General features: G+C 40.2%; 1 protein-coding gene across 1 annotated transcript in view; it reads right to left on the bottom strand.

The window, feature by feature from the left end:
* Window positions 1–21,060, bottom strand: part of raly (RALY heterogeneous nuclear ribonucleoprotein) — an 83,592-nt gene extending 62,532 nt beyond the window's left edge. The window contains exons 1-2 of the mRNA XM_041034443.1: window positions 21,047–21,060; window positions 20,319–20,546 (exon numbers count right to left, since the gene is read on the bottom strand). The gene's annotated coding sequence lies outside the window, so the exon portion shown is untranslated. The remainder of the gene's footprint in view (window positions 1–20,318; window positions 20,547–21,046) is intronic.
* Window positions 21,061–22,665: the final 1,605 nt, after the last annotated feature.

The raw sequence follows: 22,665 nt of genomic DNA, 5'->3' as shown, positions 1-22,665 counted from the left end.
CCTTAAGCTCCCTGGTTTGACCTTTCAGTCGAATCCATCCTCATTTAATTATAACCAGTGTATTCATGCAATAGGTTCATACCAATGTTCCAGTGCTGTTCACTTTTTTATCACTATTTTCCTCATTTGTAATGGCTTCTGTGTGTACTTCTGGAAAGCCTATAATTTGTTAATAGTATTTTTGTTGAGTGACCTTCGACATTTTGACCATGTCACTTCCTGTAGATTTGTGCTATTCTCTTCGGCGGGCAGCAGGACCTGCTGAAACCCAGTCCTGTGCCTCTGAGAGAATAATTCTTGTCTTTGTTTCCAAGTTAATAAGATTTATATATATTTATATCTTTTTGATGCTATAATGGCTCAAGGTCCATATGGCAAAAACCCAGTTCACTTGTCAAGAATGTAAAATGTTCCTTGAACCTGTCTGCTCCCTTTCACCTCCATCAGAACTGGTAGTAGATCTTTACTATAAAAATCAATAAGGGATCAGACCGTGGCCTGATTGACCTGGACATTGAGTATATTTTGTGAAGGGGACAGAGAACCTTTTGCCTGCATGCACACTTCATATATCAAAAAACCAACAAACTGAGCATTAGTGCCTCAGTTTGACCTTTCAGCATGAGCCAAGCACTTGTGTATTTAATCCCTTTATGAAGTGCTGTGGGGGTGAAGGCTAGCAGAGCGATCCTGGAGTGTTGTGAAGTGTGGAAACTGTGCTCAAAGCAAGACCAGAGACCTTCATGAATATGAACTGAGTGTTGAATATGGTAATTCTGTGGGTTTTTGTATGAGTTACAGGAAAGATTATATGACTGCGTATATCTGGTTTCTTAATAACAAAGTCATTGCCTCTACATCATGAGTCATTCAATCACTGTCATTTTCAAATTACCAGCTCAGAGCAGGTTTGGGACTGAGTGTCACAGACAGGGTAAGAAGTCAGGAAGTGTTGAGATGAACTAATACACTGTTGGTTTGGGGTTTTAATGGGATTTATTGATGGTAAGAAAAATCTAGAATATCACGCATCTTATTCTTCAGACCTATAAACAGTAAAACTATGTATTTTTGGTATTTCATTAAGAGCATCAGTAAAACTCCAGGTTGTTCTGGCCTTTTGTGTCCCTAATGAAGGGATTATGATGATGCCATATCAACTATTCATGCAGTAAGAGCTTCAAAGTTTAAAGGAGAGTGTCCTTTGAATGTATTTTTCTTAATTTTGACAGCCTCATCCTCACTTCCCAGAATGCTACAGCACTGTTGTAATCAAAGCACAACTGCTTAGGTGTATAGACTGTTGCTGTGAGCCACACAGGCTGACAGCCTAAACCATTTTTCGTGTATTTTAAATTGAAATGTCACAACAAGGATTTAGGTTCCATATCAAGTAAAAGGTAGCCAGTAAATGCTTTTGAATGAAATACAATCTGCTTTTGTCAGGACAGGAGATAAACACTCAGGACATTTTTTTTTTCTTCAGTTTCAGAATACAGAATGCAGCTGCGGCTGCCTTGACAAAGAGGGACAAGATGGAAAATAAAATATTGTTCTCCTTTGAGCCAGAAAGTGTGAGGAATGGCTGGAGACATCGGCTGTGACAGACAGAACTTTTGTGCTACATGACAACTGAGCAGCTCCTGCACAATATTTAAAAGAAGAGGTTGCAGCACAGCTGAGAGGCCACTGCCAGATGCATGCACACAAAAAGAAAAACACATATGCACACACACTGAATGATGCTCAGGGCTGAAAAAAACATAAAAGAAGCAGAGACGGGAAGTAGAAAATACAGGATTTGACACCTTAAATCACAGAGTTGTCATGTATTTTCAAAAGATATTTTTTTTTATGTATACAAAATCATACATGTGAAAATGCCATATCTCATTCTCCAGATAGAGCTACTTACTGTGTTTTCATAAGCGATTCTGCTCTGCAATCACGCATTTCTGTTTTTGAGATAAACACTAAAAATACATATTTTCTATAGCTATTTATGTTTTTGGTGTTACATGATTGGAGTCTGTTCTAACCTTCAAACTACTGAAACACAAATGTATTCGCATACAGAGCTCAGCATGAAACATGAACTCATTTGCTGTAGGTGGAAAAGACCCGCACTCACAAAAGCAGCACAGATTCAAATGTATGAAAATGAGGGTGGTTGTATTTGGAAAAAAATAACAAATGTACAAAATTACACAAGCAGAAAAATAAAGTATCACACTCGTGCGAATATAATTATTCCAAACCCACTTTGCTCATTTGTGTGTCTGTTTATGGCTTTTGGGGTTAGAGGATGTTCACAGGATGTTCTTGCCTTGAGCAGCTGAAGCCTTTTGTACACATTCTTAGATGCTTTGAACCCAATTTATATTCATATTGCTCCACATTATTTCACACAAACTGACACATCACACATATTGGAGCAAATGTCATTCAGTATTAAACATTTGAGTTCAATGGCTGTGAGCAAACAAGACTAAAATTCCAAAGTCCATTACCTTCAGTGCTTCTTACAGCCAAAGTGTAACAGTCATGATACTGTTGAATATGCTTTTCTTTCAGCCTTATGGTACGGTAACAATAACAAACACACTTTTAAGATTGTGGAAGCGATAAAAGAAACAACGCTGATCATTGAATTCTGACTGGAAACAAGCAGTGGTCTCCTGTGTGAAAGTCCAGGTTTTGTTGACCCATCCAACCACCCCAACTTCCTAACCTGGAGTTTGGAAGCTCCATATACTGCATCACCTAACTTTGTTTGCTTGAGCCATAATTACTACACAGGTCGCCTAACAATAAAACAGAACTGTGGGTCAAAGCTGTTTGCACAGACGATGGGCTCATTTTTTTTTCTCAACTGTAGACACAGTCAACCAATCACAGCTTTGTGATTGGTCGACAGAATGGGCACATTACATCTATGCTACATCCATGAAACATAGTGAGAGAAAAGTGGCCATGAAAATGGTGTTAAGTATGGATAAGAGGGACACTATCTAATTATATCAAGAGGCCAAAGTTAGACCGACCAACAACAACATGTAAGGATATGTTCCTATAGGCATGAAGGAGAAGATGGAGCACAACTGCAGCTTAAGGTTTATCAGACGAAAAAACTATTCAAGAATAAAGAACGTGACCTTGCATGTTTTTGATTGGGCAAATAGTGCCCGGTTCAATTTTTTGTTGGAAAACATTTTTTTCCCCCTCTCTCTCTCTTTGTTGGAACAACTGCTGTGCAAACATGGGCTCAGTGAATGAGGAAGCTGTAATTTTTGACACATTGATAATGCTGCTCTGAATATGACCACAAAAACACAACAAACACAACAATCCCCCCCCTAAAAAAAAAAAACCACACATGGTGTGTTGGTGGCTGTGGAAATCCTAACCACACAATCGCAGGTGTGTTGAAAAGAAACGACAACAGGAAATTCCACATTCAAAGAGATCACATCACATGCCTGCAAATATTCAGTAAGTTCATGGATGTGAAACCCGTTTCTGAGCCGTGCTTCTGTGTTAAAATGGGGAAAATAAGTGGCCGCTGATTGTTTGAGCTTGACTGAACTGTCACATTATTCTAAGCACATGCTCAGGTCCACATTAACACACATTCTGTCACATAGTCGCATAAACCCTGATCCTACATGACCATTCTCCCTGTGTGTGCGGAGGTGAGCTGACATCTGGATGTGGACTGTGATTTGTGAGGCTGTTTTCAATGCAGGAGGCTGCAGGACCAGATTAAACTATAACTCAGCGCTTCGGGGCGCAGCAAAGATATGCATGAGGCATGGTGGCCGCAAATGCACACATCAAACACACACAGGCCGAATCACATTTCCACTTTTGGTCAACAAAGTGCAGCTAAGATGAGCTAATTCAATCTGAGGACTTTACTCCTTTCATTCCTTGTGTCCTTCCTTTTTTGCTTCCCTCTTTTAGTCACTGAACCCTTCCCGCTCCTTTCTTTCTTTCTTTCTTTCTTTCAACACAGACTAATAAAATGTATAAATCATAGCAGCCAAAATGCAGCACAGGCAAGGCTCAAATTAATAGCTCAGTGCCTCATGGTGTAATCAGTTATAGATTAACATGACGCATGTACACACACATACACTAATGTGTTGGGGCAGATGTGTACTCAAGGAAGTCAAACTTAATCTGATCGGAGTAATTCAGAGCATCCTTTTCTTCTTCACTTCGCCATTTCTTCATCTTATTTAGCCTCCTCTTTTCCTTCATCTGGTGCTTAATTTGTAAATCAGAACACGCTGAAACAAGAGGTGCGCATGAGAGTGGAGGGGTGACGAGGCGTGCACAGAACGCAGTGCTGAAAACAACATGCCGTGTATTCAAATGCCCACTTACGAAGCAGATAGTATGATAAACAGTTCCTTCAGCAGTCAGATCTTCTAGCTCTACAAGTTCAGATAAAGTAAAACCCGGCCCTGCAAGCTTGCAAAGTTCCTAATGTAATTATCAAGCCCTACACATATATATTTCAATACATCTGCATATACTGTAACACCCTAACTTTTATTTTCAACAGTATCATTTATATAACGCATCCATGATTAAGCAACAGCAGTCTGTAGGAGCTCAGAGGGTAATTATGTGATCACTCCATTTCTACTTTGTCACCAAAGTTTGCAGTGAGATGCGTCATATGTTAAGACTTGACAGTTGTTGAGACTGTGGAGCAACCAACCATAAATTAGTCTCCAGTCTGAGTCAGCGGCCGTGGGCTGCTGTAACAGATTTTATGGTTGGAAGGAGTTTATCAAATCTCAAGGCCCCAGTGTGCTTCAAACAAAGTGTCTGCCAGATTTTTTTCTAAGTCTTTTCAGGACCTCTCAGTGGTGTTCACTTAAAAGCAGTTGGTGCAAAGATCAGATTCTGATTCGTGTGATATGAAAGCTCCATGCTCCTACTAAATGGACCTTTTGGTGAGACTATTTTCGAAACTGTTGTTTTCAGAGTCAAGAATAAACTCAGCTTTTCAACCAACATGGATATGAAGAACGTAAACTTGAAAACTGAAATTCGAATGTAATACCGTGCCAAATGGGCAAACTCCATCCGCTGATGAAGATCATGTGATAAGTTTAAGCCCCCCGGCTACTTAACGTCGCTGTTGATTGTTGTCTCAAATGTATGGTTTATTTTTTCTATTACTTGTCCATACATTTGTTTTTGTATTTTCCTTTTGCTGCCAACACTTTCCCTGTGTGGGATCAAAACAGTTTGTCCAATAATGTATTTCTGTTCACACATAATTTGAGTCTTGTACTCAAGGAAAGAATATAGCCAAATAATGCATAATGAATTTTCAGTGTTCAGGCGTTGACGATAAACTGCGAGATACTGTTAGTTACATCTGATCTACACTCAGGCGCTTGTTTTCCCTCCCTCTCTCCTTCCCTTCCTTCACTTCATTCATGAAATCACATTTGATCCAAGCCAGTTCACCATGATTGAAAAGTATTTCCCTCACTGTGCCCTCCCCTGTTCCTTTTCCCCTCCTTCCTCATATCTTTTCCTTCTTTCCTTAACCTCCCTTCCCTCCTTTACTCCCTTAATTAATTTACTCATTTACTCCTCTCTCTCAGCAGCAAGAGGCTTAATGATAATGGAAAACTAACCCGATCACATCACTGTCCTTCCTATCTTTGCCACAGACCAATTAAAACTGTTGTGTCTTGCAGCTGTTGTTAACTGGAAAACCTTTTAAAGTGAGTTGATGAATCACACCAAAAAATGTCTTTAAATGGCAGTAAACGTCATTTAATTTGGTGATTTATTCATCCAATCCCCTGTCCACCTATCTTATTTGTTAGCACATCTAATCAATGACTCTTCCACACCACAAAACATCATGATGGACTATAAGTCTCCAGTGAACTGCAGAAACCTCTGCATCTCTATCTTTTCACTCTTCCCTGCTTTGCTGCCCCATCACTGTATCTATCAAAACAGCTAATAAAATACTTTGGTGGATGGTGGTTCTCTCAGCCTCCTTAGGGAAAAAAAGATTATTCATTCAGAAAGGGAAAAAAAAAAAAAAAAAAAAAAAAAAAAAAATATATATATATATATATATATATATATATATATATATATATATATATATATATATATATATATATATATATATATATATATAGAGAGAGAGAGGGAATCTATTTATTGAAGTGTTGACGTATCATGTGTTTTGCTGACCAGCAAATTTCCACTTTGGGGACTAAGAAAGCAATCTTTCTCAAAATTAGAAAAAAAGAAAAAAGAAAAAAACAATTTCAGTTATCTTTTCTTTTTTCTGTGAGGAATGTATGAGAGTCCACTCCCTGAGGTGTCTGTTTATCTTGATGAGAATCCATTTATTCTCCTTTGTGCAGACTGAGAGACCAGTAGCATTCACCTGGATGTTACCACTGAAGTGAAGTAAAGCCAGTGACCACCGCACGGGTGCTCTTGAGCAATTAAATCAAAACCAGTTTGTGTCACTGTACAAACAACATGGCTTCAACATGACTTGTAATGTGGATTTGACCTGAGAACACAGAATTGTTTTTGGCATTTTGATATCATACTATGCAGGAATGTCCCCATATAAACACAGAGAAAGCCAGAGACAAGGGGTAACAACAGAATCTCTCCTTCAGGAGACACCTTCACTCACAAACTCTCAAGATTGATGAGTGAGGCTGCAAATGTAAAAAGGGGGTACACTAAAGGTGGTCATGTGACACACCACAAGTAAACATCACTTAGAGGTTCCTGCAGATGGATGAAATGTTTCAGGCAGACAGATGCATAGACGATACAAAGACAGCCCTGACAGTGTGACCAACCTGACAGATTGAAAGGTGCAGATAAACTTGGAGGGGCTCCAGAGACTGATGGTGGGTGGTGGGTGGATGAGAGGAATATGTTTCAGGATGAATGGATGGATGATAGATGGAGGAAATGGGAGCCAAAGCATTTGGCAGCAGCCAAGCCGCGGGTATCAACAGGGCAATGCTTTATGGGATAAGATGCATCACTAATGCAGCCAAGTGGAGAAGCACACAGACAGTCACTGAAATAACCGCAAATGATGAGGCTGGTTGATAATTATCATCATTTACAACCACACCTCGCTTTTCTATTAATGAGCCAGTGTTGGTTAAAAGGTCAGAGGAAAATCTAGAAATGGAGTTTTTACCGGATTCCTTATGCACTGCACTTCCCCGGGATCAGCTGTCAGTCAAACTGTGTGGGCGGGACGCTTGGTGGTGGTCGGTGTCACTCATGTTAAACAGTGCGCAAATTCCCTGCACACTCACCATCAGTATTAATGGAAAATATTCATGGAGAAAATCTCACTGCAAACATCAGGCAGCAGTTATGAACAATGACACAGTGGAAATAACGGTTACACATGTGGGACTTTTAGAATATATTAAATATATATAAAAATGTTATTTAATGAGGCATTTTTCTGGTTAAGTAAAGTTGTTATTAGAAGCACGTCTCTGTTCAGTACAAAAAGTACATTTTAATTCTCTTAAATTGTTTGTTACACCAAAACTCCAAACTGTGTGATTATACCTGCAGAGTCTAATTTTATGCCCAGCGAGCAAAACATTAAGATAAAAGTGAGAGAGGCTATGTGTTTATTTTTCTTATTTTCTTTAAAACATGAAACCTGTGCTTCTGTGTGATACGTGATAGTCAGCGTGTAACTGTAAAATATCAGTAGAAAAGCGAAGCTCTTTGCCTTGTTCCATTCTCACAGTGTGGGCTGCAGCTAAATGCCCCAAATATGGTATTTTGTATGAAATCACGTCCCATTTCCTGAATGCCATTTACACCTTGACTGCGGCAGTAAATGAATTTATCACCTTTTCAGCTGGTCAGACAAGACATTTTATGATTTTTATAATTTCACTACACGTTGCTGTTTTAGAAACGTTTTATTCTAATAACAAATACATTTTATTTAAATTTTCATTATGATTTTGGGTGGGTTAAGTGATGTGAAACAGCAGAGTTTGCAGCTAATTAACCAAACAACACAACAACAGTCAGCGCTAAACAGATAATGACTGTAAACAGTGTTGTTAAATGGAAATTAGCCAGTGATGGTGTTATTAATGCAAATAACCTATAATGCCTGGGGAGTGTAATTAGACCACACACACACACACACACACACACACACACACACACACACACACACACACACACACACACACACACACACACACACACACACACACACACACTCACACTCACAGAGCTAAGGCCATTTATTCCTGGTTCTACACTGGTCTACACTACATGCAAACACACAGAGCCGATACCCATGTGTACTGGTGGCCAGTTTTCTTTGTATGTGTGTGTTTGAAACGAGGGTCATATTAATTACCTGATTATCAGTTTAACAGCAGAAGGTCAAAACAGAACGGGTAATGAAGCTGAACATGTGTGTCCTCTGCTCTGCAGACTAACAGAGCTGCTGGGAAGTGAGTCTGAACCAATCAGGTCATTTCCTCTTCCACACGCTCTTGAACACTCTCGTTAACACTACTTCCAACTCTCTCTGGCTCTCCATCTTTCCCTCTTTCTCTTCATCTCGGATCCCGTTTGATTCCACCTCGAGCGAGACCCAAGTTGCATAGTGCAAGAACAAGCGTTCGTGGAGCGGAGTAGAGTCAGTGTGCCATCAAAATGACTTTGAAGCTGAAGCTTGATAAGCCCTTTTTGTTGGTTAAAATTGTTGCGTAACGTTGCTTAAAAAAAAGCCAAAGCTGTGAACAAAAGGATAAAAATTTACTTTAACAAACTTTTGCTCAAAATATAAAAACATGACCGCCGGAGTACAGCTGCTGGATGACATGCCATGAAATTTTTTACAGATATTCACATTAAAATTCATCCTGAGGGGAGAATTTTAATGTCTTTAGTGATCCCTTCACGTCTCATCGAGCGCAATTATCAGGTCAAACTTTTAACCAAATATCTAAAAAAAACTACAGTTCAGCCTTGGCTGTACTTTGTGTTTAAAACTAACGGGCGAATATTAGCATGCTAACATGTTTGCAGAGCCGGCTATGAGCAGCGTGCAGCAGACCTTCGCAGGCGGACGTACAGTAAACTGTAAACTCACGTGATCATTTATTGATTTTGTACCAGCTTGACAGCCATCTCCTCCCTCCTAACTTCTCTCCTTCCTGTTGTCCTCTCCTACCTCTTTTTTCATCTCTATAACTTTTCCTGTCTACATTCTTCCATTCTTCCGTCTTTCTTTCTTTCTTTCCATCCATCTTTTCCTCTCTACTCCCTCACTCATCCCCTCCTGATCTCCACCTCCTCCACTCCTTCCTATCTTTATGTTCCTCCATTTTTACCTCCCTCCCTCCTTTCCACCTTTTCCATTTTTCTTCCTCTCTACATTCTGTTATTCATTGCATCACTTCTTTTTCTCTCTCTCTACATCATTTTCTTTTTACTGATTCATCTCTTCCATAGCCCTTCCTTTCTTCCTTGCTTTCTATTATCCCTCTTTCCTTCTTTCGCATCCCCTCAACTCTTCTCTGTCCCTTAATTTCCTCACACTACCTCTCCTTCCTCTTCTCTTTTCTCAGCACCCCTCCTTCATTCATCCCCCCATCTTCCAGGTTACGTGTGAGGTTGTTTGACTAATCTTTGAATGGCTTAGTAACATTTTCATGAAAATTTCACCTCGGCTGCATCTATAATTCAAGGCCAGCCTCACTTTATCAGTCATTAGACATGCACACACACAAATCCCTACAAGCTCTCCTCCTCTGCACTCCTCTTACACCTTTTCTCCTCCCCTTCTCCCCTGCTTTCATAAGTTCCTCCTCTTTTCTCTCCAATCCTCTCGTCTAGTTTTCACTTTCTCCCTCTCTTCTTTTTCTCATTCCCTCCTTTGATCTCGTCTTCTCTCTCTTCTCCTTTTACTAGCCTAGCATATCCTGTTACCTCTTCTTGCCTTCTTTCCCTCACTTTCTCCCTCTTCTTTTTGCCTTTCTAATAATTCTCTTTTCTCCTTTTATCTCCCCCTCCTTCATCTGCATTCCTGGATCACTCGCTTCCATGTTTTTTTTTTAATTCTCTCTATAAGTTAGAAAAAACATTGACTTTTGTCCCGTTTAGTGAGTCACAATAAAATAAATGTTTTCAAGTATAAAATGACAGATGTAAAATACTGTAAGAATATATGAACACAGTTTAGAGAGTTTGCAATTCATCATTCTGTATATGTTTAACATTATTTTTACTATGTTGAACCTCATTTATATCAGCTGATTGGTATCAGCCAGTTAAGGCCCAATCATATTCATACAGCTGTGCAGCTTGGCCTTCAGAACTAGACATTTCTTACTATTAATAAGGTGATATGCAGATTCTGAGGCTCTATTTTTTTTTTTTTTTTTTTTTTTGCAATCAATCTACACACTGACAGATATTTACACAACAAAAATATGTTTACAAAACTTAAATGTCAGACCAGTGTCTATGGCAAACAGTGTAATGTAGAGTAATAAGTGATCTTGTTAGTAATTCAACGTGACCTGTGCACAAACATTTTATTTTATTTTTTTTTTTATTTTGGGGCTTCTGTTGGAGTTTGTAAGTGCTTCCTTCCTTAGCTGCTCTGTGATTTGTTGTTGTTTTATATTAAAACGACTGAGTGCTGTTGTTTGGAAAAGCATATTGCTGCTATCTTGGCCAGGGCTCCCTTGAAAAACAGAGCTTGTAATCTCAATGGGAGTCAGCTGTTTCCATAAAGGTTAAATAAAATAAAATGAATAAATCATAGTCTATGGGAAAATGCTTTGAGACTCATGCACACACTAACACAGAATCTTCTACCTGTGTTTACTTTCTTACTACTGCCCTCACCAAATCTAAAAGTGAACGCTCTCACACGGTTTCACTTGAATTTTCTTCGGTGCAAACAAAAAACCGAACCAAGGGGAAAAACACTGCAACTCACTATAGGTTTGAAAAGACTCTAAGATCTTTCTTCAGCTGAATGTGTCTGTCTCACTAACAAAGCCAGAATTTAAAATGAACTGACAGCAACATTAAGTGAAATGAATTACAAATGAGACAGTACAGTAGAGAGCGGTACAAAGAGAAAGAAGAGAGAGGCAGAGAGGGGGATGAAGAAAGAGAAAGCAGATGGAGAGAGGAGGGAGAGGAGAGGTTTCCATCTGTTTCCATGTTTCTGCTGAATCAGGGAGGTGGCTGGGTTTCTAAATGTCAGAGAGAGACAGAGAGAGAGAGAAAGAGAGAGAGAGAGAGCTGTGAGTGGAGCAAAGCATTAATGAGAGTGAAGTTGAACATTTTGCCAAAGCCAGAAAGAGATCAAGAATAGAGCAGAGGGAGGAGGGAATGGAAGAGAGACAGCTGACAAGTCAGTTGACTAGTCAGTAAACAACCAGTCAGCCAAGAACATCAGTCAGTCAGTCAGTCAAGCGGCTGCGCTAAAGCATATTCATGAGCTCCGTTGTCAAGAAACGAAACACAGGAGACACAAACAAGCAAACAAAAAAAAGACAGCATTGTTAAAAGGGAACATGGTCGTTTCCGGCATTGTTCTGTTTTGTTGTCAGGTAGTTGGCAGTCAAGCATCCAGCGTCGGATTGCCTTTAAATGCGCCACCACCAGAGACTGTGTTCAGAACAGTCCATGCAACTTAATTATCACGTAACAATAAGATGACAGCGTACATGACAACATTTCTTCATCTCGGACGAGTATTGAGCTGATTTTCAAAGTGTGCTGACGAAAACAGAAACCAGTGGATCTCCATCTAAACACTAAGGATGTGATGTAGAAAACAGCAAGTAGCCAACTGCATTCCCAAACTCCAACAAGCAAAAGTAACAGTACAGCAGTACATTTTGCACTTTCTCAACTAGTCTTCTATTTTGTCAGTAAACAAACAAACCGCTCCGGCCGGGCACCAAACCTCACAACCTTTTTGGTACTGACCAAAATGTGTGTGTAGCACAGAGAATCAGAAACTTACTCTCTGATCAGATGATTCCTGTTTTCATTTTTTTCCCCACATATTAAGACTGTGTTTTGTTTATGCAAAGATATTGTACAGCCATTGCGCTTTTCAACATTAAACAGATGAGAACTATCGCCTACACAATGAAATGACAAAACTTTGCCCACCGGTATAGACTCCTGAATACCATTACTAGGTATCTCACATTTTAGTATCTGTGACTGTGTTGTCAACGTGCAGGGCCGCTTTACGGCAGTACTGGATTTACAGGATTGTAACCAATCAATATAATTTAATTAGGGCAGACTAAAATCATACACTGTTGTCTGGTTATTATAATTCATCAGACATGATATATTTTACCCACCTTTACTAATCAGTAAAACGTGTGCCGCACAAACTCACAGACAGAAAGACAAGTTTGCGTGCCACACTTCCATTATCTGCACTAGTTATACCCATTAGCTAAGTATGTGCGTGTTCCTTGTCTATGTGTAAGTGTCAGTCTCTCTGGGCAAGAGAACACTGAGCATGTGTGTGCGAGTGTGTGAGTCATTGTTAACCCCAATCTGCTCTCAAGTGATGTTCATCTGGCTGCTGGCTTCACTCTCTGTGTGCGTTAGTGCTTGATTTCCTTGGAGCAGTGAGATTGTGGTTCACTCTGGGTGTGGTACGGTACTGCATTTACTGCATTGTGTGTGTGTGTGTGTGTGTGTGTGTGTGTGTGTGTTATACCACAGGAGGTTATTGTCTCTACACGAACATAAAAAGCAGCAGAGAGAAATCATGATCACTCATTTCCTTGTAACACAGGCACAATTTTTATTTTACATCATGAAGTCAAGAAACTCTATGTCACATTTTATTTCAACATAACCTTCACTTCAATTGAGGTCACGAGCTTCGGCTGAAAAAATCTGTTACTGCTGGTTTCACACTGGGCCCCACTGGTGGCCCAGGGGTTAAAGCTCTGCCCATGAAGCGCAGTGTCCCTGCTTTGTGATGCTCCCCTCGCCCCAAATTTCCAGTAAACCTTCCGCTCCACTTGCAACTTTGCCCTCATACATGTGGGAAAACCTAATGGCTCAAAGTCTTGTTGCTGCAGTGGAAGTTATTAATCAACAGTGGAAAATGCAGACAAGGTAAATCTCATAAACACGTGGAATGAGAGTTTATTCAAGGGTCAGTTCACCCAAATCACACATCTTCCTGTCAATATTGTGACCAGGAGAAAGGTCTTCTTCCTGTATATTCAATGCCTAAATGCACATTAAATTTTACTTGTTAATTTGACAAATAAAAAGCCAGTCTGATGTTAGACACATTTTGGAACAAAGCTTCCTGCTAGCAGGAAACTTCACCAGCTCAAGACTCGACAGACTCGTGATGAAAAAGCTTGATGTAACAGCACGAAAGAAAAATAAAGGATAATGTATTATATAAAAGTATTTTCTACCTGGCTGCATTTCCCATTAATGTGGCTACTGTGGTTCTGTGAGTTGTGCCAACTTTAAACCTTCCGCCTCTGTTGTGGAGATTTGGGGAAATCAGGACAGTCAGCACGAGCCTCCTACAGCTCTCCGATTAAAAGTGATTTTTACATGAATCATTTCAGTGTCTTTTCTCTGAGTCTGAAAAAAAAAAACAAACACAGATTGAAGCCACTGGGAACAGTTACTGTGCTAACTTACAAATACCTACATCTGGCACAACTTGCTGGCTGACCTAATGAACACTGCTGAGATGTCACATACAGACCTGCAATAGCCACATTTATGAGAAATACACCAGGTAAAAAAAAAAAACCCAGAATTCACACAGTGTTAGATCATTTTTCCCCTTCTGTCGTGTTGTTTTGTTGGTGCCGTGTAACTATTTTTCTGCATTTAAGTTATCAAAATTCATCTACCTAGCAGTCACAGGCATTTGGCTGCTGCTTTAGACAGTACTTCAGTTCATTTTGATTATGTGCTGCACTTTCTAGAACTACCCTTTCCTCCCAAATTGGAGCTCTTGTCCTGGACACAAACTCCTCCTTCTGCATTAATAAAAATTGCTCAGGCCTCAGTGAAGCCACTGACTGTCTTTACAATCAGAAATATTGATGAACTCTGTCTTTGTATTCTCCACTGTGTTCTCAAATCGCCTCGAGTGGCTGAAAACCTTGTGGGAAAATCAGCAAAACAGAGATTAAGCATGTCAGTCTGCGCTGTCGACTATGTTGTTTCATGTATTTGTAATCGCTTTTAAATTATTTGTAGTCGTAATATCTTTGAAACAATGACCCCCAGACTCAGAACCTACATGTATTATTTCGTGCAGTCTTTAATTTTTTTTCTATTTGATATTCAGTTTTTCCTGCAGAGATTTTTGCATAGTTTTGGTTCTGGCATGCTGATTGTCTTCCTGGCTCTAATGTGGGGAATGTTAAAGGTTTAAAATGGCTTCTATTTGGATAAGTTCAGGACACATGGGCAACTGTGGTGTAACTGCACAATAGATCTAATTTTTTTTTTTTTTTTTTTTTTGCCTTTTTCCCCCCAGCGAGGCCAGAAAATTAGTTTCTGTTGTTTTTACATTTTTCAAGCTATTGGGGCAATTTTCCAGCTGTCAGAGCCCACAGCTTAATGAATGGAGGGGAAACCGTAATATAGACCATTTAAGTGAAACGCTGTAACAAAGGATTTGTGTTGAAATGGCTGTGATTTGTTTCCAAGTGATAAATAACCCAAATGAAATGCACAGATTTTAATATCTGCACAGTCTGGTGCATTTTTCCCCTTTATTATATGAATTTATAAACTGAAATATAATTGGAGAGACTATTTACTCATAAAAGTAAAAAAAGAAAAAAATGACCCCACAGGTCATTGGTGCAAGCAGCTTATTACAGCCCACAGCTGCGTTTCATTGTTAAACGACATCTAGCGGTTGTGAGATAGCATCAGTATTTTCAACAAAAGCCCCAAAAGTACATGTTTACATGTTAAACCGTGATCTTTACCTAAACATAACCAGGTTGTTTTTGTGCCTAAACTGTTACCATAGCACTGTAAGAACATAAAGGCTGTGTTTAAACAGCTCATCAAGGCGAATACCACGAAACCACATGGTCCAGAGATTGACGTTGTTGAATGTCACCCTTCTCTTTCTACCCTTGTTTCTTGTCTTAATCAAAATCAAATAAAAAAAACCTTAACAACAGAGGACTTTTAAGGACTTAGAAGAAAGACTTAGAAAAAAAAAGATACTTGGCCATGAAAAATGCCAAAAAATCCAAATCTTTCTCCAAGAAGCTCTTGGACCCAGTGCATGAAATCCAGGCAATTTTTTTCCCATTAAAGATGTTGAATGAAAAACATTTCACCACAACATTAAGCATCAAATTGAGAATTGACTTAGTTCAGGCACAGCATAGGAGCTGCCTGGCTATCACTTGACAAGAAACATCCAATTACATTTTTGCAGTTTTTACTATCGCTCTGCTGATATCATCAACTCCATTTACTCCTGCAGATTCCCTCTAACAGTTCACTTTTCTGACCAAAAATAGGTCTGCATTCAAAAAGCTCAGCTGTGAAATGTGCAGTTTCAGGTACCAGTGAGATGATGAAACACAGCCCTGGTCGAAGGTTTTTTCTTGAAATATGTTCAGCCATCTTTCCTTCATCAGGGTCGTGTTTGAGGTCATTTATGATTTTCTTATGTACAGTCCATAAACACAACACTGAGGAGTTAAAAAAAAAAAAAACATGGTGAACTAGAGAAGGGTTTTTCAACATGTTTTAATTCTGACGGAAACTATATGTGCATTTTCAAAATTCATGAAAACAATGCCATGAGCGACAAACATGAAAAACTACTACAGTTCTGTAATTAAACTGTTACCAGAGTGAATGACAAGTAAAAATTCAGGGGCAGATTTCAGAGTGTTCCTTTGTGCTAAATGTGTTCAGAACAGGAGCCCTGTGCACTGTTGAAGCTCCAGCAAATTATCCCACTGTGTATTACCTTACGACCCCCTGGGTTGTTGTAAACCGTCAATGGATGTACGTGCACACGTCAGTATGGTATAACATGGTATGAACACGGGCCCTGGATTAACAGTCAAATCCCTGTCAACTCACCATTATCAGGAAACAATGTACAATTATATATTATAATGTAAATTGTAATTTCTATTTATTTATTACAAACAGGTGCACATGCAACAAAAGACAACGCTTTTTTTTTATTTTTCTTCACTAGAGACCACCCGGTGTTTTCCTCATTATTCATTCTGTATTGTTACTCCACAAGGAAATTACCACCACCGCCACAGAGAATAAGAAGGCAAAATGAAGGAAAAAGGCCAATCTCGCTCTTACAAAGGACTGCTTTACAATTCATGCTTCCATTACATGATCCCCTCCTGAGAGGGACATTTGGAGCAATGCAACCTGCACTAGAGAGAAAGAGAAGTCAGCTGAACCAAAACTGAATTTACCCTCCAGCTTCACAGCCACAGAGACTGGTAGAAACTGTGAACTGAATCATGGACACACCGAGCTACAAGGTAAATGTAAACAGACAAACAATAAAACAGACTGACACACCTCCTGTGTCGCCACACTCACAAATAATCACACACAAACAATGTGCTACATGTGGATGCCTAAATGACTTGATGTACTCCAAAACGGACACGCGCAGCCGACTGACAGCAAGAGTGGAACCTGCTATTCTTCCTGAATTACGCGACCTTTTACATGAAGCACAAACATGAGACAAAATCCAAACTGAAATGTCTGTTTACACCATTAATTATTAAACATGGGCGTTTATTTAAGATTAAGAGTTACTTGAATGAATGAACTTCATGATCTTTATCCCAATCCGAATGTGTGCTGCAACAAAAATCAGCCTTTGTAGAAAATTATAAATATTCAACAAAAAATCAATATTTATTTATTTTTTTTCTACAACTGAAGTGTCTACATGTTAAACAACATCGCCTCATGGCCTGGTGTTTTTTAGCCAAACTAAATAACACACAGTCCTGCAGAGCACAAACACTAATGGGTTTCTACACAACGAGTCAAAGTGCAGCAGCATCTATTCATTATCCCGCACAGAGGCGCTGAATAATTAACACGACCAAGTTTAAATCTGAGTCATTATTTATTTATCCTTGTTTTCATTTTCCTCTTCTCTATCAATACGGCTGCCTGATCACATGCAGCAGTAGAATGAGGAACGTGCCACGTGAACAGAACGTTGCATCTCATTTCCACTGTGCTGTAGCTCTCACTCTGACAGGTTTTATTACACTCGCTCAGCTGTGTGTCTGCTTGTACTACCTGTGCTACCTACCAAAGTTTACACACGCCTGTATGCGTGGGAATTTTTCAACCACCATCGAGGCCGTTCACAGAGACACTGGCACTGTGGGGCGGGGGGGTAGGGGGGGGGGTGCAGCCTACTCTTTCATTTCAATGGAACAACTGGGAAGACAGTGCTGCTGTCATCATAGAGGACTCTAAAGAAAAACACAGCCCTGTCTAGCAAATATAAATAAATAATAAAAATGTATTGCACCAAGGTAAAGTTTTATATTGGAGATTCAACTGTTTCTCCTTACAACAGATGGCCATATGCGGAAACAAACTGTAGAGTATCATCACCTTTTGAGTTGACATGGTGGCTTTGTTGTCAGTACCCACTGAAATAAATGGAGAGCAAAATTCTGTCTGGTTACACCATAATTCTCAGCATAGCTCCACGCATCTTCAACCTGAGCAGGGGTCTAATCACCCACAGTAATTGAAAACTACTGTGCAAGGCCTGTACTACTGAAAATATTAATTAGAGGAGCCTTAAGCGGCGTCGGATATGTGGGACTAAAGCATGGAAAATTAAAAGTTTTAATTATGTGTTTTCCAAATAATTGGCCTGGAAACATCTGCAACTGAACCCTATTTTATAACTGACCTTTGTTCCACTACAGACAAAATAAAAGTCACATCTACTTGTAAGCACAGCACACACTTCTCATCAGCAACAGGCACGAGGATCCTGATCCGCACAGTCATTAACAAACAGACCGGGACCATAAATCTACTTTATATGTGTCGTTTGAGAATGATAAAGACTAAACACCTTCACAGACTCAAGTAACAAACAAACCACAGCAGCAGCCTCACTGATCTTATCCAGCACGCTCTCGTCTTCCCCTGAGCCTCACAGTCCTGCCTGTAGCTGCATCTCACTGCACATCAGCTCCACACCACAGAGTGCGTTTCACACTGTGCACATTAAACACTTACACACAAACAGACATGGTGAGGCAGAAAAGTGTGCATCCACTGTTTTCATTCATGTTTTTGAGGAAACTGCATTGTGATCGCTTTTTTATTTTTTGCATTTTTCCTACATGCTGCCTTTACTTCTGACAACCTTTATTTCTCATGTGACAAAAATGTAATGCATTTGTGGAAAATGGAAAATTTGTGGTACATTCATGCAGCCTACCCTGTCACTTTAAATTCAGTTTGGTTTATTTTTTTTGGTGTGGAGGAGGTGGATTTTCCTCCCAGGAGTGTAGATAAATTCAGTCACATCCTATGTTTTCTGTTGCTCAGTTTCCACTTTGTCTTCATACTCAGAAGCACATTTCTACAATTGCAACTGGAAGCCAACACATCTCACACTTCAGTCATCTGCAAACAGCACTGTGGACAAAAGCTAAATGTAAATTAAGAAAGTTATTTCCCATTGAGACTGTCCTCCTGTATTAAAGCCATCCCATGGGTCATCTGTGCAAGCAGGTTGTGAGGACTCATAGTTCCATGACAACCTCTCACCACCGTTGTAATTATGATGTGAGCAAAGGAGGAAATCAGGTGACACAGTATAAAGTGACAGAGCCCATGTTCGGAGGAAGCTAGGGCAGATGAATGGGCGACAAAACACTGAACTTTCACACACGCCAACACTTTTCATTTCCCATGTGAAACCGATCGCCATGTTTCATCCATGACAGTTCCACAATCTTGACCACGTGTTTATTGTTAACATGACAATGAAGGTCCTGTATGGCTGCCACTGGCATGCACCTATGGGTTGTATCCCAGGGTAGAGACAAGCAGCCTACATGGTCATTTGGTTGGAGCATTAGTTCTCCATAATAAGCATGTGCACACTCAACCTCACAGAATTTTCCATCAGTAAAAACTTTGGGGGGGGAATCCTGGATACTTTTCATTTAATCTCGATCAATGGGGTTCCGCAGCTAAAGAAATAAATCTGACTTTCCCTCTGAGTCTCAGTTCCAGTCTACTACATGCAAATGCCAAAACAAATCCTGAAACAGCCAAGTTCAGACTGAGGGTTTACAAGAGCAAGTCGTGTCATGAAAATACTCCCAGCATGCAGTGAGGTTCAGATCTCTGGAACCAAGGAGCAACAACCAGTCTGATGATATTACACATCAGAGATGCAGAACAGGACATGACAGAGTCACTAACCCGACCTGTCAGCTCCTCCTGGTCTGCTTCGCGAGGAGCGACAGTGAAACGGGGCTGCTGAAGTGTGAGTGTGTCTGTGTGAGAGGTCGTAAACGCACATTCACACCGACAGTGACCGAGATTCACTACTGAGATCACGGTTCAGGCCAAAAACAGTCCCAACAGGAGCAGTTCCGTGGATGAAGATCTGCTGTCCGTGCAACAGCTGCCCACTATCATCATCATCCTCCTCATCATCATCATCCCCATCACCATCCTCCTTGCGTTCTGGCATGCTGCATGCGTAACATTCAAGTTTAAGAGAAATTTAAATCCCCTTTGGCTTTTATAAAAAGCAGGAAAAAAATCAAACTGCACAATTAAGACAAAAGAGGGAAAACAGACGAATAAAACGCACGAAAATCAAAATAAATCTCGCAAGATCATAGAAAGAAAAGACATGTCCTATTTCTCAAAAATGAAAAGAAAAAAGAAGCCAGAAAATATTACAAAAATAAACCAAAGAAACCGTAAATGAACACAAGAAACGCCAGAAGATGGGTTTCCCTCGGACAGAAACAGTAGATATTGATAAAGATTTTGGTCGAGCAGATAAAACAGCAGATAAAAGCTCCGGTAAAGACTCGCAGGACAACAGACAGAAATCCAACCAGCCGCTGGAATTCATGGCAAAAAAAAAATCAAAATAAAAAGGGGAAACCAAACCAGCAAGAAAGAAAGAAGGAGGAGAAGAAAAGAGGAAAAGAAAATTGACCTACCAACGCAGGAGGCAAAAACGCTCGAAGAGGCAGAAGCGAGAGGAGAAGAGCGGGCAGTGCGCAGGCAGTGAGGCTGAGTGTGCGCTGGGTAACCGGGCTGAGGCTCCGACTGTGCGGCGGCCAGTGGGGCGGTGATGAACAACAGCAGAGCTCCGACTGGAGCGAACCACTGAGCGCTGGCTGGGAGGGGGGAGCCCGGGCAGCGAAGCTTCGCGCGTAATTGGGCACCTGGTTAAAAAGCGCAGAGACACAATCACAGAGACTCTTAAAAGGACATCCCGTCCAAAAATACAGTTCATGAATAAGGCAGATTTTTCATGGGTGGCAATTACGAGAAAGCTTTAGTGAGGCAGATTCTTATTTCCAGCAGTGGCCTGCTACTGAGTCACACTGATACATGTGCACCTACACACACAGTGTACAGTGCTACTGTTAATCGTGCCTTTCCCACAGAATCTAATCTTTCTCCTCCAGTGTTTTCTAACACACTAAACCGTTTATTGTTCAGTAATTGGTCGAACACGCTTCTGAAAGCGTAAGCCCATCGGTGTGTACAGGTACAGCGCACACACCGATCCATACTCAAACCCACGTTCTCCACTCAGGTTCCGCTCCCCGGTTCGGTTTGTTTATTTATTGATTACTTATAAATTTCATCTCCACTGTCCACCATTAAAGAGAGCAAAGCAGTGGATGACAAAAAAGGTGCACGCACCGTGTTCACTCACCTGTCCTCCTGCCGTTTGCGTTCCCTCCATTCAAATATTGCTCTTGTCCAATCAGCTGTTAAATACGGTTGTCGTCCAGGTGATGTAATAGTCACGTGATTATACGCAATAATAGTTTTCAACTTTGACTTGATGGTCAATGTGAGGCGCTACGGTGGAGTATTACAGGGCTGTGTCAAAACCAGAGGTCACTTCCAAGTCATTTCCAAAATCCTAATTACATAAAAATGACGTCGTCTGACAAGTTAAAGAACAATGGCCATGCTGTGATTAATAAAGTGATGACTCAGCGAGAAAGTTAGAAGCCCGTCCACGTCTGTCAGCTGCCCTGCGGTCAACTGAATGAGACACAGAGAGAGGTGTACCTGCAGAGGGAATGCCCGACCTCGCCCTGGCGGGGCAAAGGTGGCAACTCTCTTCTCTGGAAAGTAGCTAAGGTTTGTTCAAAAAGGTGCAAGGCGTGTCACCAGGTGCACGTCTTACACCTGAAAAAAAAAAAGTCACTGTGGGGCTAAGTTGGCAACACTGCCTGTGCCTATGGATATATGTATATATGTATATATATATATATATATATATATATATATATATATATATATATATCCACTTTTGATTCCCACAGAATCATTAAACTTTTTTAATGTCTCACAGAATCAATTTCCTACAAATTGAATTTGCTGTTGCATTTTAGTTGTATAGAATCATAATTTCTAGGAGACACGGTTGTTGCTTGTGTTCTCACTGTTGTTTACCTTGCATTGCGTAGCAGCTATGAAGTTGGCAGAGAGACTTCATAAACCCGGAGCTCCACATTATTTGTTTTTTGACATCAGTGAAGTTTCAAACTCTTAACATTCTTTAAAAGCCAAAGGGCAATCTTGAACATGCACACGCCAACGCTCACGTGCAAACACAGGTCTCTGTGAAAACAGATCAGAACAGACAGAGATGGGAGGTATGTGAAGAGACGAAGAGCAAGGTTGTTTATTATCATATTGTGTTGCTGTGCTGCTTGTTTGTTTTCTCCTCCAAGGGCAGAAAGAGGAGCTGAGGGTTTACACTGCTGACAAACAGCAGTAAGTTCACTCAAACATTCAATTGTCTGACTTATTGAATTTATAGCCAACTGTAGCTGCACTGTAACTTAAAACTGCAGTAAGTATTTTCATATTAACAATGGGGGAAAAAATAAATAATAAAACTTTTAAAGAATCAGAAAACTTTATTGCCAGGTATGTTACACATACAGGGAATTTGCCATGGTGTTGTTGGTGCAAAAACAGTAGACTTAGACTGGCAAGAGCCCATGGAGACCAAACCTGAAATTAAATATTGGACTTACATTTGCCTGGTGAACAGAAACCTCACATTGTGTCATGTCTGCTGAACATCTAAAACAAACTGTTTGCAAACAAATAAATAAATGCAGGTTTAAAAGCTCAGTCAGAACATTTCTAACAGCAAAAAAAAAAAGTCAGACAGTCCAAAATGAAGGGAGCTATCATATTAGCTGTGTTGCACTATCCACTGATTTATACCCAAGTTCTGCACAAAGAGAGGCAACACCACCAGAGCTCTACTCTTTTTATCTGTTTGCCAATACACAGCCAGTCACAGTA

The sequence above is a fragment of the Toxotes jaculatrix genome, chromosome 3 (assembly GCF_017976425.1).
Source record: "Toxotes jaculatrix isolate fToxJac2 chromosome 3, fToxJac2.pri, whole genome shotgun sequence".
Classification (NCBI taxonomy): Eukaryota; Metazoa; Chordata; class Actinopteri; family Toxotidae; genus Toxotes; species Toxotes jaculatrix.
This window is presented reverse-complemented; position numbering and strand designations above follow the sequence as displayed.